General features: G+C 40.7%; 1 protein-coding gene and 1 pseudogene across 1 annotated transcript in view; one reads left to right on the top strand and one right to left on the bottom strand.

The window, feature by feature from the left end:
- The window catches only part of GRIN2B (glutamate ionotropic receptor NMDA type subunit 2B), a 397810-nt gene that overhangs the window by 206153 nt on the left and 171877 nt on the right, over window positions 1-19780 (bottom strand). The window lies entirely within an intron of this gene.
- Window positions 7546-7643, top strand: LOC114514329 (annotated as a pseudogene).

Raw genomic sequence — 19780 nt, 5'->3', positions numbered from 1 at the left:
TGACTTCTAGAATGCACTCCAGCCAACTCAAACACAGAAGTCGCCTGGTGCCCACAGGAAACACCACTTCATGTGCCTCTTCTGAAACTTCTGTCTCTCTTCTTTGAGGAGCCTTTAATTTCTCTATATTGATGCTTTCTATGAGAGTTAAACTTTGCCCCCAGGCAGAATGGTTGTTTATCTGAGAGACAGTATTAATAGTTTCATCCCAAGCATCTCCCTTTGAACTCTGAGGACTCTGCTGGAATTCACTTCGCTGCCAGAAGAGACCATTTTCCTTTTTTCCGAGGAAGGCTGTCCTTGGCCCTGACCATCAGGCCTTTTGCTCTCGCTGCCTCCAAGCAAGTGGAAGACAAAACTGGCAAGAGAGCAATAAGCTTCCTGCAAATGTTGAACTCACTTAACTTACTGACCAACTGAGTAATAGCTCATCTCCACATTTCAAGTTCACCCCAGCTAAAAACTTCTAGAACTTCTTGCCAAAGGCTTCTAAAAGAGACTCGATCCCCTCTACATATACACTTAAAAACCTCATTAAACAAGAGAGAATGTTTTTTAAACTTTTATAGGGTTTTATCCATAGCCTTGCATGCCGGAGGTTATAAACTCTTATATTGAACAACAGCCTCCATAACCTAGGTAACAAAATGATAAACCACCGACAACAGTACATAATGGTATCTTGTCATTGAGATTTCAAGTAGCAATAACTGAGAAAAGATGTTACTATTAAACTAAGTGTATGCCTTCCTTCCATAGTCCAGGAAAAAGATTTTAAAAGATGGCTGACGCTCAGAGTAGCTGGATGAGGATAAAGGGACTGCAGCTTAGGATGCCCCACTTCCTTACATCCCTTGGGCCTGTCGTTCTTGTATCTCAAGAGACCCTAAAATGGAGAAGAATATTTTGGTAATAAATACGTTGGTGTTAGACTCGGTGTCAGCTAAGATCAGCTTTTTAGCTGCTCTGAATATTTGGAGAAATTGTCTGACCACTATTAGCCTGAGTTTCCTCAGTTGTCAACTGGTGATGATAATGGTGCCCTTGTACAAGAATTACATGATCCAGGGTTATGCATTAGAATCTAACAAAACAGTGACTACAACAAATAAGGGCTCAATAAATGTTAGCTGGTATTATGTTTTAAATCTGATTAAACAGGATCTTTCTCAGCATTTCCCAAAACTAGTAGTATCAATTAAAATTAACTGGCTATTACCATCACCCAGAAGTAAAGTCAGGGAGAAGGGTCATAGTGGTGAGTGGGGAGGCAGTAAGTGGGAGAAGCAATATTTCTCCTCTCCAGCAGAGCTCCTGTCTTCAGGCCATGGAGCTTGATGCAATGCGTTCATGTGCACACTTTCTTTTTTCTAAACTGTGGAGGGGCACCAAAACACACATGGCCATCAAGGTGAGGCAAATCAGAAGTGAGGTTTCATGTTAATTAGCTTGTCCTGAGTTAAAATATGAAGACACCATCATCACTCTCTTCACAGAGCACCTGATACACTCGATACTTCAGGTATCAGCTGAGCACAGCTTCTCATTTGAGACATGTGCTCAGCTTTCCAACTTCTCAACTCACATGGAAATGGGGGATGCAAAGGACTATCTAGTCCAGGTGCAAATCTAGCCTCAGCTCTGCTGGCTTCCCCCTGCCTGTCCACCACAGACATAGTCCCTCTGCAGTAAATCCCTTTCAACTTCAGCTTGCAGAGCCTGTGGTCTCTTGTACAATATCCCTGCAGGGACCTGCCTCCTTAGCAGCACCCTCAACTTTCTGTACTGACCTTTGCCCCTCTTCTGACTTCCTGTCTCCTCTAATCCTGGCTCCTCAGGCCTCCTGTTCCTACTCATCCCCAAGCCCTTCTGATATGAATTCTCTGTCTCTGAGCTCATTATTGCTGCTTTCCTTGAATACACAGATTCATTTAAAGTCCTCCCTAACCAAATAAAAATGTTTTTATTTCCCTATGAAAAGATCCAAATAGATATCTACAGTGACAGACAGCACCAGCAGGCCCAGAGAGGTCTCTCATTATGTTTTCCATTATTTGGGGGGTTATTACATTTTATAATAGTCATTCATGTCCCATGAACTCTCTGTAGAGAATCACTTTTTTTTTTGGCAGGGGCAAGGGTGGAATGGTCACTTCCCATTGGTGCAAGGCAGCACCAATTTTATTAAATACATAGTTGGAAACTTGTGCCTTGAGAAGGTGCCAGCTCCTGTTGTTCAAGCTGATAAAATAAAATGAGAACCATTATTAGGACCCAAGTCAGTGCTGAAAGCAGGACCTGAGGTGGGCACTTTGCTCTGGGCAGGACTAAAGTTGAAATGAGGACCCAGAGACTGGGGTCAAGGATGAAAGCTGGAGCAAAGCCAGAGGTGAGTACTGGAGCAGGAGTGACAAGGCTGGAGCTCTGCCCCAGAGACAGAGCACCAGCTCCAAAAGGACACAGGGGTTAGAGCCCGGGCCCCACATCAGGGAAAGGAGAAGGTGGCCCAGAGGAGCCCCCTATGTGGTCCTTACCTATTTCATCATAAGTCACCATAATAGCAGCCATAGGAAAAAAATGAGTGCAGAGAGAATAAAGGGAATCTATGGAATCTGTTCATGACAAGAGGGTTAACATTCTGTCTCTTGGGCAAGACTCACAGACTTTTTAATGACCAAATGAACCACAAGATTGTACCGTGAATACTGCACTCGGTTTCTTATTAAGGTTACCTATAATTTTCTTACAATTGAGTTAACCATAACAATACTTTATTAGCTTTCTCACTTTATAAACAGCTTTACGAGGCAGAAATTTTTAACTCAAATGTAAAGATGAGGAAACTGAACCTTAAAGATACTAAGGGATTTGCCCAAGTCTACAGAACTGGTGTCAGAGTTGCACTCGGAATGTGCATTGTGATTCCACTGCAGCGCCTTTTTCAGTAAGTCTCAGCTGCCTACCACAACCGCAGGCAGAGTCTCTCACTTCCTAAAGGAGAGCCACTGGCCTAGGACCCATGACAGCCATGGTCCAGAGTGAGCCGGCACTGGCGTTCTCAGTGCTTGGGCATGTCTTAGAAAGTGCAGGGGTGGACTCTGCAGAATTCTGTTTTCATGAGACATAAAGGAGCAGCCTGGGGGAGAATTTATCACAAGGAAAGAAGGAATCAGGTAAATTCAATCCATTAACAAAACTACAGAAGCCACAAGGATGACTCTCACTAAAACCTCCTCACAGCCTGATCTGCAGATCCCTCAGGGAATGAGGAAGAAGAAGATGTAAGTAAATACTAAAAAGCTGCTTCATCAAAACCTTTAAAGAAATTATGTCATGAACATCCAGCCTTGGTATAGGTGAACAACATGGTGGGGAACAAGAATCTTCCTCCCAGATACTTCATCACAGACCATGATGAAGCTTTAGCATCAAGAAGACTCCAGTGCACTTGAGGCAGGTGCTTAGTGGGAACTGTACCAGCCACAGGGAGACCGTGGTCTCAATAGGAGAAGACAACAGGGTCTAAAAGAGGCCAAGGCATGAGGTAGATGCCATGGACTTCAATGAAAGCAGCAGCCAGGCAAATAAAATAAGAGGAAATGAGAGTGGTACCAAGGAAAAACCAGAAAACCCACAAAAATGGCAGCCATTCCCAGCCAGTATGGCACCAGAACTGTTGTGAACCTGTGACACACCCTCCTGAGGAGTCCCCAAGCCACATCAGGCCATAACAACAACGTGAGGTACCGTGGCCTTAAATGGGCGGGAGGAAGTGAGTACCCATGTGATCTGAATTCTCACTGATGGTACACATGCACAAAGTGGTAAGGCCTGGGGAAGTCGGTGTTATGTGTAATATTCCTAACTGCAGTTGTGACGTCTATAATTCAACCTAATCCCAAAGTGGACCTGAATAGTCTGGATAAAGTCATAAAACTCACACATCTTTAGTCCTCAAGAAAATTTCAGGGCACACTTGTCCTCCAACCAAAAATGTTTGGTACCCTCCCTCCTTTCCAAACAGAATGCAGAGGGCCTTGCCAAATGTGGTTCTGTTTTTCTCACACTCTCTTTTGGTCTCTGTGTTCTTATTTGAATCCTCTGCTCACCAAGTACCAAAGGACTCCAGTTACTTAGCCTCGGAACCCATCCTCACTGACCACCTCAGGTTGGATATGCCCTTGCTGACCTCAGGTTTCTCCATGGTTTGGCCCCTTATTTGAATAGTGTGTTCCAATGGGCTCTTCAAAGCTGCCTCAGCCTCTGAGTATTGTATCAGCATAGAGTGAGTTAGCTCCCCTTCACCACCAGATTTTTGGGGAAGTGGAAATGAGGGGGGACAGATTTTTTAATTCCTTTGACATCTATGTCTTCAATTCCTCAATGAAAGTGGATAAAAGATAAAGCAAAGGAAAGGAGAGTAGTTTACATGCATATATGTTCCTGAGTAAGGACCACCTCTGTTTCTATGGCAATGGGCCAGTAGATGCTTCCACAGCAGCATGTCCATTTTAGTGCATCTGCAAAGACAGCTTTCTCCTAAGTTAAACATTGAGCTACGATGAGCTAAGACCAGAACAAACTATCATCCCTTAGCAAATTCCATTATTGTGACACATTCCCCAAGAGGTCACAAAGATTTGGTGACATCCAGGAAAATAAAATATTTTTACATCACTACAGCTCCAGAAAGACATTCCTCTATAATAGTCTGACAGAGATATCATTTTTCTCATGAAGTTGTTCAAGACAATTGAGTAATCAGAAAAAGTGAGGCTAAAAATAAATAAGGTTAGCCATGGAGTGAGAAGATATAACTCAGCAAAATGCTGGCAAGTGCTTCTCTACTCGCCAGGCCTCAGAATACACAAATGCCCTTTTCTGTTCAGCCATGACAAGCTAATTCAGGTTTTGTCCTCCCAGGGGGTGATCACTGAGTCCAGATGGACACTAAGCCACCTTGTCTTGCTGGGCACAGAAGCCAGACTGCACTGCAGGTATGTGCTCTGTTTCTCCACTGCCAGCCAGCCTGGCCAGGAGCAGAGCTGCCCCATGCCCAGAGCCAGCTCCTGGGATGGCTGGGTAAGGCCACAGAGCCCTAGAATTCCTTAGGCCATTCTGATGTTTCTGGGCTTAAAGGAGCCATCAGAACTGAGCTCTGCTCACCCACCAGAATTCGAAATGGCTGTAGGTACATAATCGTGACATGATCAGAACCAAGAGAATAAAGTTAACAGAAACAAGTGCCACTCAGTACAAAGAAGCTGAGCAAATATGTATTGAGCAGAGAAAAAAAATCAAGGAACACGGAGTGGTTCATTAGCGGAGCTAGTGCTGTAACAAGTTAAAAGAAGGTAAAGTGGACACAAGAAGCTGGTCGTTGTCATTAAAACATGGGTTAGATCTTTTCAAAACAAAGAAATCAGGTTGGTGCAGTGGCAAAAAAAAAAAAAGGTTTTACACTCAGAAGAACTGGATTTGACCTTGCTATGCACTTCCACTGTGCCCCCTAGCATAAAGTCTCTGCACCTCAGTTTCCCCACCTGTAAAATGAATGTAACAATGCATAACTCGCTAGGTTGTTATAAGAATTTAATAATTCATACAAAGTATTGTACAGTACATGGCAAGAAGTAAGAATTCAACACTTGTTAGCTAATAATGGGATGTCTATTTCCTATATTGCCAAGGAAAGATAAGCAGAAGTGTAGAAATACTTGGGACACAAGATGTGCTTTAAATGTTGTAACATGTGTCCTTTTCTGAAAACTTGACCAGCTACAGACCCATAAAGCTAAGGACCAGAACCTCAGACTCTGAGTCCCTACCCCAGTCCGTTAGGCTCTGGCTAGGAAATCAGCCAGACTCCTGGGTTACCTTTTTCTTTAAATTCACTCTGTTAGTGGAGGAAATAGGGCCAAAGGGGAGCATAATTGTGACCACAGGGCACAGGCACAGATCGACTGCAGCTGGGCTTGCAAATGACCAGACGAGCCCTTCCCCAATTCAGAAAAGCTTTTAAGGACAATTTGAAATTGAAATGCCCATTAACCTTGAAAGCAGGCAATTAGTAATGCAACAATTAAGTCACCTTATAAAGAAAAAAAGATCAACTTATTTTTAAAAAACCTTTGTGAGATAAACAGGATTTCTGCAACAGTCTGGTCTCTTCCTTTTGGTCAGCTACACCTTCCCATCCATCACTCCACCACTTGATTGGCCATTTCCCTGCAGGCTGGAAGCACGGACATACAGAAAGACCTTAAAGTCCACCCAGTTCAAACTTCTCATTCTAACAGATGAGACATTGAGAGCTGAATAAACTAAGGTGTTTTCCCAAGATATAAATTTAGCAGCAAAACTGGTACAAGTAGACCCTCGTTTTCCCAATTACCTGTCATACCTGCCCTGTTCACTCGCTCCTCAAAGACTTTATTATGACAAGGCATATGATGCCTTTACTTTTATTTAGACAGCAAGCTTCTTGAAGGACAATAAAGCATCCAGCTTTTGTACTTCTCATGGACATAAATAGATGATTAAAATATGTATCAACTGTACCTTTCCTAAAATGACAGTGACAAGTAGGGAAACCAGTTCCCATTTGGGCAAGGACTGAGGATTGGTTTATTCTGCTTCACTCATGTTAGATACAATTGTGTTAATAATTTTGAAAAAGCCCTAAAGGTTCTCAGAATATGGATAGGACTTGTCTAGCAATTTTCAAATAATCCCAGAATCATTCAGGCAGGGAGAAATCTATATATTTTGAGTAAAGTAACAAACGATTGGTCTCCATTCCATAGAGGATTAAAAGATTAAATAAACTGAAACAAGAATTTCAGGACACAGAGGTAATGTCTTTATTTAATGGGTATAAAACTCTAAAAAAAGTGACTTGGTGTGATCTTTATTCTCAGAAATCTTACAAAATAATGCTGTCCAACTTGAATGATTTACTGTTCTCCCCATGCCCTCCTGTGATCCTTTTTATCCTTTGTCATTTGCTGCTACTTTATTACAATGATATTCTAGCCATGCTTAATTCCTTATCATCACTGTATCTCCCACCTCGAATAACTTTCAGATTTCAGTTTGTGAAAAGTCTCCCTACCAACTCAAATGCATCCAAGTCATCTTTTATGTCACAGCTGTGATTCAGAAGGTCTGGGGTGGAGTCCAATATTTTGCATTTTTAACAAAATTGCAAAACATTGGTGCTACAATCAACTACACCCAACTTTCACCTGGGATGTTTCCCTGTATTCTCAGGTGTGACTTCATGACTTGGGATGTATGTCTAATTACTAAGGTGTGTTGGCGACCTGCAATTTTCCTCAATAGTACACACGTTGACTGTAACCCGCTATGTCTACCTAATAACTCCCGTTACTCCTAACTCATCCCCCTTCCTCAGTAACCTCTCTACTAAAACGTTTTAAATGTTTTTTGGGTGTTGATTGTAAAGTGAATTATGATTACAATATTATGAAAAAGAGTAAGTGATGTCATTTATTTGTTCAGCTTTTTAAAAGTATCAATTTTAAGACTATACTTTCAGGGATCATTTCTACAGTTCATTACTAAAAAAAGTATCAATTCTTTTGAATACCAGGGATTCAAAGACACAAAATCTTATTTGTAGATTGATGTCTTGGTCTCACAGTTTGCTAGGTGGTTGACTTTGGGAAAAGTGTTAAATCTGTTCGTGTTAGTTTTTTCCTTTACAAAATGAGGATAACGATGTCCATCTCACAGTGCAAGTAAGTATAAAACAGAACTGCGTATGTGAATGCACAACATACTCCAAAATACACTGTAAAACATTTGATGTGCTCATTATTATCTGTGCAGGCTCCCCTCATAAACTGTAAACCGCTTAAGATAAGAATTATCACATTATCTCTTCTACCTAAAGTAAGAGTTCAGCATAGTTCTTTATCCTTTATGGAATTTAAGTTCTCATTCATTAAATGTCTTACTGTTTTATTTCCATCCTTGGACAAGGAGTATATCCTAGAACATTTCAACAGGAAAAAAACTGAACCAGAAGGATATTAGGACACATCCATGAGAAAAATTTCCATTTTTAAGTTTATCATTCCAATATTAAGGTCTTCCTTGAATTTAACAAGGTGCTTCATTTCTGGCCCCTTGCTCCCATTGACCACAGAACATGCCCACAATCACTGGTACTCAACAAATATTCACTGAATGACTAAACTGATATTAGGGTTTCACGTTTGTTAAAACGAAGAAAGTATTGACAGATTTGGGAACTGAAGCCAGAATCTGTAACCTTACTTTCCTTCATGAACAATTTCATCACCTTGGAGGGCAGCCACCCCATCACATCCCCTGGAAGCTGTCTGAGGCCTTTACACCATGCCTTGGAAGCACCTGTGATTTATACACCTATTCCTTAAGAATTGTGGCTACTCAAGTAATAGATACTAATTAGCCCTTCCCACTCCAGGCCCCCACACAGGGTCGAAAACTAAATAAGACCAAATACATTCCACCTCTGAGGGTGGCAGAGGTGAGTGACGTGTTGTGAGAGTGGGAGAGGAATTTCAGGCTCTCGCCATTGTTCACCCTGTCTTTTTTGCTCTAGTATTACACTGTGCTTACAGGTCTAGAGACTGTCAATCCAGCACCAAATCCACTTAGGCTTTGGCATAGCCACTGTGAGGCTGAGTCCAAATGCTTTCAGATCATAGGGCACCTGAGAGATTACTAAACTGTGATCTCAGGGTAGAACCCCAGAGCATCCCTTGCCCATTGCTGCTTCTCCAGGTGCTGTTCCTGCTGCTGGCACAGGCAAGATTAACAAGAAGGTTATATTTAAACTTCCAAGAGGCGCTGCTGTGCCATTATGGGTCTATTTAAAATCCTCCGGGCAGCTGCAGTACATAATAACAAATCAGCAGGAGGGAGGGAGGAAAAGGAGGAGAAGGGAGAGAGGAGGCGAGGTGGTCAGGAGCATCCCAGATTGTTTCTGTGAAAAACTAACTGTCAAAAGATGACAGGGGGTGCAGGGAAGTTAAAGATGCCCCCATGGTGCGAATGCATCAGGAGAACATGCTAAAGCAGGGATAGGGAAGGAGCTTAGGATCCTAATACAAAAATCTGCCAGACCTGAGAACTTCCTGCTTGCCTGGAAGATGTCACCTCCAGAATACTCTATTTCTCCCATGGGACACTACTGAACAATACAAGCCATTTATTCAATGTTGATGAGAGATCAGCACCAGAATATAGAGTTCTGACAGCTGCAACACAAAGCAGCTCCCTCAAAACAACCAATGCATGCTATTTTGCTCCTCGATTCAACCTCCAATACTTCACCCAGCAGAAAGTCCCAGTCCTGATCTCTTAAAAAACATTCCCTATTGCAACAGCTTTAGGACAAAATGACTTACCTACAGTGGTCTCAATTTGACCTTGAAGACCCATCCCACTTTCTACTGCCCTTTTAGCCTCTACTTGCCTTCTCCCGTCGAAGTCTTGTGGGTACAATGGAATATTTACAACATTCACTGAGCACAATAATACACATCTTATCCCAGCCCTAACTTCAGTGATGTTAACCTTAGTATGACTCACATTATTCAAACATCTGATCATTTTTATCACTCTTTATTAAAGTTGCTTCAAAGTTACTAATATTTGTCTTGATATTTCTTCATGTAAAAGTTTATTTATTTAGATCTCCACTAATTGTCTAAACTATCACTCTATGTCTACTCCTGGGGCTTCCATATGGCATAAACATCTCTGGGGTCACAAGCGCAGAAATCACAAGATGAAACCAACATGGAATTCCTGAGTATCACATTCTTAATATTTAAAAACATAAACAGTTATTGTCTAATTAATTGTGCTTCTATGGAAGACCAAACTGAATGTCACAGGTTCAAAAAACACTTACCATAAACATTAAGTCATAAGATTTGCGAGTCTACAATGATTCAATAAACCAACTAAATGGCAAAAATTCACTTCATATTGCATAGACAAATTGTAAATGGCTTGTTATATTCTAATGTAAATATGTAATTAAATGATGTAAGATGGTAAGGTATATATATATATATTATTTATCTCAAGATAATATTCTAGTAGATCAGCGAATGTTAGCAGTTTATACAAATTAAGAATGCATTCCTCAAGGGGCTTTATCTTCTTTTTCTTTTGTTTCTGGTTGAAAGCCTAAAATAAGTGGGAGATTTATAAAACTATTCATGCCTGTCCTGGCCAAGTGGCTCAGCTGGTTGGAGCATCATTCTGTACATCAGAAGACTGCAGGCTCAATCCCCTGTCAGGCACATATGGCAGGCAACCAATCGCGCTCTCTCTCACTCTCTCACTCTCTCTCTCTCTCTCTCACACACACACACACACACACACCTCTCTCTCTTTCTCTCTCTCTCTCCCTCTAAAATCAATAAACATATCCACAGGTAAGGATTTAGAAAAAAACCTATCTGTCCCTACTAAAGTAACAATCAGCAAACAATTTGTAATAGACCAAAACCTGCCATATCAACAAAAACTTATTGATAGCAAATATGGACATAGAATTAAGTTGTATATAAAAAGCATAGTGAATATTTACTGAGCACATGTGGAATATATTGTGCAAATATTAGCTACATACAGACTGTATAAACACTGCCATAATATGTTCAGAACACAACCTGTGACCCATATATGAAAACTCTTAAGAATCCATAAATCATTTGTTATCTAGAGTCTACATCCTTTCTTCTTTTCATTCCCATATCTTTTCCTATAAATATGGGGAGCTCCAAAGACTTCCAAGAGAGAAAACAAGAAAGTAAGAGAGTATCACCAGGAGGTGCTACACAACAAGGTCCAACCTCTGAAATAACTAAAGGGACAAAGAACTTGGTGACAACATGCCATATGAAAACAAATGGTCTTGGCCAAATGAAAATGACCTTTTCAATAAACACAGCACAGACCCTTTGTACTCCAAAGAGCTCCATCTGGGTGAGATGATCAATGAGGAAATCAGACATAACAATTCCAGGGTGTCAGACAGGTAAAACATTGACAAAACAAAAGAAATATAGCCCTGTTAGCAAGCTGTTCCTCATTCGGCCTCCATCTGAACCTGTACTGACCACTCTGCCCATTATTGGAATTTCTATACTCATTATCTTACATGTCACCTACCTTTTGTTGGAGTAAACCTTTTAGTTCAGTCCCTGGAAGCAGCCCTGAGCTCCACTCAGGAGCACAGCTGAGACAAGACCTGTTACCTACACGAGCTGACTGTGCTGAGTCTGGGTGAGCCTAAAGGGAGGGCTCACTTGGCTCCATTTCATATACTGCTGTCTCCCCTCCCATTTGCTTGAGCCATCTATTCACTAATACCTACTAGGTGCATACTGAGTCCTTCTCATGCTGGGTGCTCAGGATAGGAAAAAAGAAGAGATGATGCTGGCCTGAAGGAGCCTGAGTCTAGCTGGAGAAACAAACATGTAAACAAAGAATAATGCTTGAAATCAAAACCATAAAGACAGATGCAGGGGGCAAAAAAAGCTGCTACTTGATAGTACCTACCAGAATAACAGACAATTCACAAAAGCAAAATAAAAATCAAGTGGCTAGTAAGCATATTTTAAAATTTCAACCTCACTAACAAGTCAACTAAAAAGAAGTTTAAACAATGACATTTTGCCTCCTTAAATATGCAAAAAAAATGTTTTTCTTCATTGCAGAGGTCAGGGCAATACATATTCACATATATACACACATATACAAGGACACATACTAGTCAAAACTTCTGGAGATCAATTTGATGTACATATCTAAAGGCAAAAACATGTTGACATTATTTGACCAAGTAAATCTAGTTCAACAAATTTATACTAAAGGAATAATTAAGGATAGATAAAAATTTTTATCTGCAAGGATGTGCATTATTATATTATTTGTAAAATCCTTCAATTTGAAAATAATGTAAGATGCTGAAAAATAGGAAATTAAATTGCAGAACTTTATGTAGCCATTTAGAAATGATGTAGAAGGATGTTTTTGAGAAGAAAGAATGATCATTTATTTTAATAAATAGAAAAGATTGGATACAAAACAATATGCATAGTGTGACCTCATTTTTATTTTACATAACACACACTGAGAGGTATTTATAATGCTATCATCTGGGGAGATGATGTTTGCTTTAATTTTTCCCTTCTCTTCCAATCTTTCACTGCTGTGTATGTATTGCTTTTGTAATAAAAATAATTAAAGTTATACTTAATTTCAGAAGAAAATAAAGTTCATGCCTCGTGCTAGGCACTGGGCTGGATGAGTTCTGTGCATACCCCATCTCTAATTTTCATGGTCTTGCAGAGCTGAGTGGCTCACCTGGACCACACAACTGGTGACTGGCAGAGTTGAGATTAGAAACATATTCCAAAACCCCGTTTCCCTCCCTCCTGGCTGGTCCATAACACTTGTTCTCTAAAATCAGACAGTTTTCATCAATTTTACTATGATGTTAAAAAAAGTTTTTTATATGAACCAAACCAAAATATTTCTTAAACGAATAGAAAAACAAAAATAAAATTGGGGGATTGTGAACAGGTACAAAAATATTTTTTTAAAGTTTGTTTCACTTTGTATCTGAGTACACAGCCAAGCATCCAAAAACCTATGATGAGAGAGGAAGCGGTAGGGACAGTGGGGAGCCAAGAATGAAGACACGCTCACGCAGGAACCACAGTTCACACAGGATAACCCACAACCAAGCCCCACGGATGGGGAAAGTAAACCTGCAGTCATGTTGGTCCCAACCAGTCACGCACGCCCTCTGCTTCTGTGTCAAGTACATCACATGGAATTACGTCACACTCAGTATGAACTGTCATGTCACTAAGTGCTTTGCTCATTATTTACCCATTTTTACCTTTCTCCGAACCTGCCAAATTATATCTTTTTTTGCCAGAACATGCATTCCTGGGTTGTCAACTATGAATCTGTCAACTTTTGCCCCTTCTTTCTAACCTCACTGTATCTTGTGGTTTCTTCAGATTCTTTTTGTTAGTGAGATATTATATTTAGATAAGACATCTTAAATGTTGCTTTAATCCTCAATAGCCTGTTCTGTCCAACCTATACTGTGCATTACCTAGATTTTATTAAATTGATTTTCACTCTCTGCTCTTCTCACATTCCAGGAAAATCAGTGCTTTGTTAGTATTTGGCACTGTTATTCCTAAAATTTTTGCTATGATATATTCTTATGACTTTCAGGCTCTCCACAATCATGTAGGGTTTTCTACAATCTACTCCCACCTATTTTCTAGTCCTTTCTCTTCAATCCTTCATTACAAATTCAAAGCAAGCCATCTGAACTCCTCATTCTTGAAAATGATTATGCTTCCTATTTGGTCATGCCGGCCTGTCCACCTAGACTGGTCCCCTCTTTGCCTTTGTCCTTACCCAGGGAAACCGATGGAGTTCAGACACCACCTCCTTCAGAGTGCTTTCTCTGATCACACTAATTAAAACTTGCCTCTGCATTCATATATAACACTTAGTTTTATAGCTCCTGCAGTGTTTCTCATGGAGATTTACATATATACTCTCAGCTATTTATCTCCTCTAATAAATTCTAAACTCCATGAGGTCTTATAGAGTGTCTTGAAGTAATAATGCCTTGCACATAATAGGCACTAAATATTTTTAAATGAATAAACAAATGAACCCAACCATGGTTCTCTAAGATACTGTCATAAGAGCAAGAGCTCATGTGCACAGTGGTGTCTCAATCCACGAGAACATCACTGTGCAAACCTAGAGTTCATGGACTTACAGGGCATTCAGATTCCCCCTCTCTATCCGTGCTACCCTCCCCCCCCCAAGAGGCCTTGCTTCTTGGCTATGAATTTCAGTCCCTTCTGGCTTTGATTTAATTTTCCTATATACATTTTATTTAGGAGTCAATTTACCTCATCTTTTAGTATTTATTTAGTACTTTGTGTTTGGGAAGAGGTAACATGCATTTGTTAGTTATTCTTCTGTGAGGCAGATCAATATTAGCATCTTTATTTTACAGTTAAGAAACTGAAGCCCAGAAAGACTCAATGACTCACAGAGGATCAAAGACAATGTCACTGTTAAATCCTACAGCTATTTAGCTTCTTGCCCACAGATTCAGCCGCCTCTCCACATTCCCCACCAGAAACCAGGGCTCATGGATCAGCATACAATAACCTCATAACAAACAAGATTATATCTAGAAAAACCTGAAGGTAAAAATTCCAAATAGTGATCCCCAAATATAAGATTGATGTATTTATTTTCTTCTGTGAAAGTAATACTCGTCAATGCTAACTACAGAACAAGAGAAAAAAAGATTCTTGAATCCCCCTTGTAAAGTGTTTGCTTCTCTAAGAAACAATAGGTGTTCAGGTTATTATCATATGTTATTAAAGATCTAAAATTATTCAGTTCAAACTCTAATTTGAGCAATATAGCCTGTCATTTAAATGTACTAAAAAAACGCCTTGCAAACTATAATACTTTATACAATATAAGGTCTATCACTGTTACTGTTTATTTTCCTGCAAACCCTATGTATGAGATTGCTTAAGCTTCTTGACTTCCTGTCCTGAAATTTTGCTAGGTATTAATGAGCAGGGTTTTGCAGAGTTTTAGGAAGAGAGGCAGATGGATTGGAGGTTTCTCTGGAGTTCTTCTGCCCAAATGTTCGATGGCTGTATGAATCTACGTGACTGTTGTGTTCTAATTTCCCAACATCAGTGAGTGGTTGTTGTGTGGACAATGACATGAATTGCTCTACGCCACTTCTACCAAGAGGCCCTCGAAGGATTCAAGTTGCTTTTCTGCATTTGTTCACAATCCACTTCATGCGATGCCCTTCCCCTCCCTCCCACCTCCCCTCAGCTCCTTCCTGCCCACAGTCACCTTGTCTGCCCTCCTCTAGCCTCAGCCAGTAGGCTTCACTAGGCCAGGGTGGAATCTCACCACAGCAAAATTTGCCTCAATTTCAATCAGCAACAGAGAGGGCGAAAAAAATGTCCAAATGTCTAAATTAAGCTGCTTGATTACGGAAATTAATCTTGTCATTTAGCGTCCCTGTTCTGCAGAACAGGGCCTTTGATTAGCCTCCTTGTTTCAGAATATTACAAGCAGACGTTTATTAAGCAGAAGGCCTTTTTTTTTGTAGTCAGGCAAGTCAAAGGGAAAGTAAAGATGCCAAGAGACTCCTGAAAACAGGGCACCAAGTCGAGGACCTTCAGCCTGCTTCCACACCCATGTTCTCCCAGAGAAAGGCTGTCCAGGAATCAGGGATTCAGCCAGTTCCCCCAGCTGTGGACTGCTCCTCTGATGGAAGTTTAAGCAGCAGAAAGATAATGTATAATCTTTTACCCTTTAAGTATTGCAATGAGCCTCTTGACCTAGTGAGACAAATAATGACTACGGATGACTTTCTACACTGTAGAGTTAAAATCAAATGTGTGTAGAACTTGCTACCTTTGTAGGGCCATACACTGCAGCAGCTCTTAACTAAGTTAGTGTCTAGAATGAGAAAGCCGTGAAATTATACGTGTACTTTGTGGGCAGAGGGAGCTCAGGGGTCATCCTGTCCTCCCATCAGTGTGCATTGGCATTTTTCATCTTTGAAGGTACGCTATCTGGTAGAGGGCAATTTGCTTAGTAGACCATGTTCTAGCTCTCAGAGCTGCTGGGCTGACTTTGAGTTTGGTAACAGGGAGGAGTTAGAACTGACCCGCTCCCAATTTCCACAATGTTCTGGCAGAAGTGTTTTTTCCAGTGCTCACAGCCTGACCTGTCCTGCTCCAAAAGAAGCACCACATGGAGCTGTGGGGAAGTTCAGTGCAGAAGCCCCAGATTTCACCAGGTTGGTTAGGGATTTCTAAGCCCTAGAATCAGTGTCTAGCTGCCATCCATTAGTAGATAAAATGGGGCTGGGAGACAACCACTCACTCACCAAAAACAGAACAAAAAACAGCTTGACAACAGCTTGTCTTGCTTTTTTTAGTTGGATCCTAAATTTCTCCTTAGAACAAGAAATATAATCCAAGTAATGATTGATGATCTAGGAGATATATATAAATTAAAATTATGGACAGATCAGAAATGTAGAAAAATAACTCTAGAACAGGATTTCTGAACCTTGGTCCTGCTGGCATTTTGGGCAAGATGATTCATTCATTCCTTTGGGGACCATCCTGTACACTATAGGATGCTAGGCAGTATGCACAACTTCTACCCAGAGGATTCCAGTAGCACTCCCTACCCCAACTTATAACAACCAAAAGTATCACCAGATGTTTCCAAATGTCACCTGGACACAGTCACCCTCCACTGAGAACCACTGCTCTTGAATAATACCAGTCTCAGAAAAGCAGATTTCCTAACTTTCCCAAATAAGCTCATTATGTCCTTCAACTCCAAGAGACAGGGTGATGCGGTAGAAAGACCATGAGATTTTGAGGCCGAGAGACCTATGATCAAGCCCCAGCCACTGTGTACTAGTGTGTGGCCATGACTGAGGCACTTCGCGGCTCTGAACTTCAGTGTCCTCTACTGTAAAAATGAGAATGATAATAATTCCACTGCAGGGTTTTTGTAAGAATTAAAACATCTGGTTATATAGGAGATATTTTAAAAATAGTGACAATTATTATTACTCAAAACCCTAAAATCCTAGCCTAAGAGGGAACCACATGATACACATAAAGAAAAAGCTCACAAGGTAAAAAAACATCAGCCACCTTACCTGGTCGCCAGGAAGGTCTTTTTAAAAGGGATTTAAGGAGGAAAAGGAAGAGAGAGATAAGCAAGACCCACTAGAAGATGAGCTCCTCAAAGGCAGGGATCAGTTATGATGTAGTCACATACAGGAATGCTGAACCAATGAGTAAAGCTGTCTAATGTGGCCGCCTATCCTACAGTTTGTGCCCCTGCCTCCACCACCTACTCTTCACCGAGCACTCAGCGTACTCTTTTGACAACATAAAGCCCTCCAGTTCCTTCTCTGCACACTTAGAATACACTCCAGGCATCTTAGTCTGGTCTGTGGGGCCCAGCCTACCCCCCTGACCTCATCTGCCGACCCTCCCCTGCTTTGCTCCAGTCAAGAGGTCTTCTCACTCTTTTCTCAACTGCCAAGCTCATTTCCACTTCAGGGTTTCTCTGTTTATTGTTCTCAACCTAGAGAGCTCCCCATTCCTTCTCTGCCCTCAGGTCTTTGCCCAAATGCCACCTCTTCAAAGAGACCTTCCTTACCCACCTTCTCCAAATGAACTCCCTCCCCACCCTCCATTATTCTTTATCCTCCACCTTGTTTTACTTTCTTCATACTATTTAACGCTGTCACAAATGACACTTTTGTGTTATCTATTTTCTGTCTGTCCCCCTCATCAAAGCAGAATCCCTGAGGGGGAAAACTGAGCTTCCTCAAAGCAGGGATTCTGTCTTGCCCAGTCAGTAGCACCAAGGTACTCAGTACATATTTGTTGAATAAATGTAGTTGAATGAATACATGGTCATTTTAAGAGATTTTCTGACTGGAATGTGGAGTCTGCATACTTATCCAACACCCTGCCTCCCTTCATACTGGCCCTTGGGAAGTGAAAACATCCCCACTACTATGTATGCCTTTATTCCATTCTGGACTATAAGAACTTGAAAGGCAAATGCTGTGTCTTTCTTAAGAGTTTGTATTTTCCTAATGCCTTGCACAGTGGCTGGCACACAGTAAATACTCAAAACTGTTGATTGCTCCTATTAGATGAATCAGAGGAACAGACATAATACTCCTTCACACCTCCTTCGTTGCCCATACAGTACAAGAAGAGGGTCATGGAAAGCCTGTTTTCTCCTCCTTCCCAATACCCTTAAAAGGGGTGTCCAACCCTTTGGTATCTCTACGCCATAATGGAAGAAGAAGAATTATCTTGGGCCACACATTAAATACGCAAATACTAACAAAAACAAAACAATCTCATCACATGTTAAGTAAATATATGATTTTGTGTTGGGCCACACTCATAGCCATTCTGGGCCATGTGCAGCCTGCAGGCTGTGAGTTGGACAGCCCTACTAGTAAAGTATCTCCACAAATAATAGTCCACCAACACATAAGGAAGTCAGACTAACTGAATTGGATTAAGGTACCAGTGGACAACACATTAGCTGCTTGTCACATTGGGTAGGGATATTTATCAGATCCTGCAGTAAGTTTATCTAATCATTAGCCATTGCCACCTATGGTAACTAGCCAAAAATAGTGGCCTAACTTCAGTAAAGGACATTGGACATGTATAACAGGGAAAGGAGATAATGAGAAAGATGTCAGAGAAAATTAGAGCTGGCAGTATAAAAACCAAAGCCTCCCTGATGCCCGATTCCCATTTAGCAAACGACAGACCCTATTTGCAGATGACCCAGTAATAAAATATGGCCAATGTTGCCACAGAAACATCAAAAAAGGTTCTCCCTATGACTATACAATGACATTCTGGGCAATATGACTTACCTGAGTGCTACAACAGGCATTTTCCTTCATAAAATAGTATAAGCTAAGCTTACGTAGTATATGAAGCTGCAAGATCTTGGAAGTAACACACTAGCCTGATTCAAGGTCAGAGAGTGAACACTAAGACACTGAGACTTCTGGTTTGGATTTGGGCAAGGAGGTCATCTTGCTGGGGAGTTAAGAAATAGGAAAAACATCAAGGAAAATATCTGAATACAGAGTGGAGATGCTAAACCTGGGGTTCATGAATGGGCCTCAAAGAGATCCATGAATTTCCTGAAACTGCGTGCAGAATTTGGTGTGTCGGTTCTTTTCTGAATGCATGATGTATAGCTTTCCTTAGATTCTTTGAAGGCTCCACGAGCCATGACCACGAGCCATGACCACGAGTCTTAACAGAAACAAAGTAAGTATGTCCTGTGACTCTTAGGATGCAACGGTGTTTCTAGTCAGGGTTGAGTTTCTCAGTTAATCAATCTATCCAACCATAAAAATCAAATCAATAAATATTTGCTAAGCCCCAAACTCTGTGCAAGACCCTGTAGTGCCATTTCTAGGGGCCTGCCTAATAAAAGAAATTGTAAGACATGTTAGCATTCTTTTCTTCTTTGTGGGAATAAAATTCTTAGCAAAATGTTGACTGAAATAATTTCTGTGGCCAGGCATTTGTACTAAATTTTGTTCACCTCTTATACTGCATTTCCCACTACTTCCTCTCCCCAGTCTTTTATCTGAACACATCATTTTTCCCCCACTTTTTCTCTTATCTGCTACTAAATCTATTTCAACTTTGAACATTTTCCATGAGCAAAATTCTGCTACAGTGCTTTGTATTCAACAACAACAAAAAATAACAGTATAAAATCCAACAAATAAAAAGTGCAAATAAAATAAAGAATTCTGGGTTTTTCTCCATTAAATCTGAGGCAGCTGCAACAGATTGAATCACAATGTCTGAAAGAAATGGAAGTGAAGAAGAAAACTAAGAAAATTAACAGTAAGATAGACATGTTGATCAGGGTGTCCATCGTGGACACCTGGTACTTACAACCATGAAACCACCTGTATTAGAAATGGAAAGATAATGGGTTTGCCCTTAAAGCGACCACTATGAAGATCGGCAAAGGCATTTATTGAAGCATGGTAAACTGGGATCCAGGCTATAATGAGGTAAGCAATTGAGAAGTTTCAGGAAATTTTATGTAAAATGGGAAA

The sequence above is a fragment of the Phyllostomus discolor genome, chromosome 2 (assembly GCF_004126475.2).
Source record: "Phyllostomus discolor isolate MPI-MPIP mPhyDis1 chromosome 2, mPhyDis1.pri.v3, whole genome shotgun sequence".
In the NCBI taxonomy this organism is placed as follows: Eukaryota; Metazoa; Chordata; class Mammalia; order Chiroptera; family Phyllostomidae; genus Phyllostomus; species Phyllostomus discolor.
The sequence above is the reverse complement of the archived record's forward strand: the minus strand, read 5'-3'. Positions and strand labels throughout refer to the sequence as shown.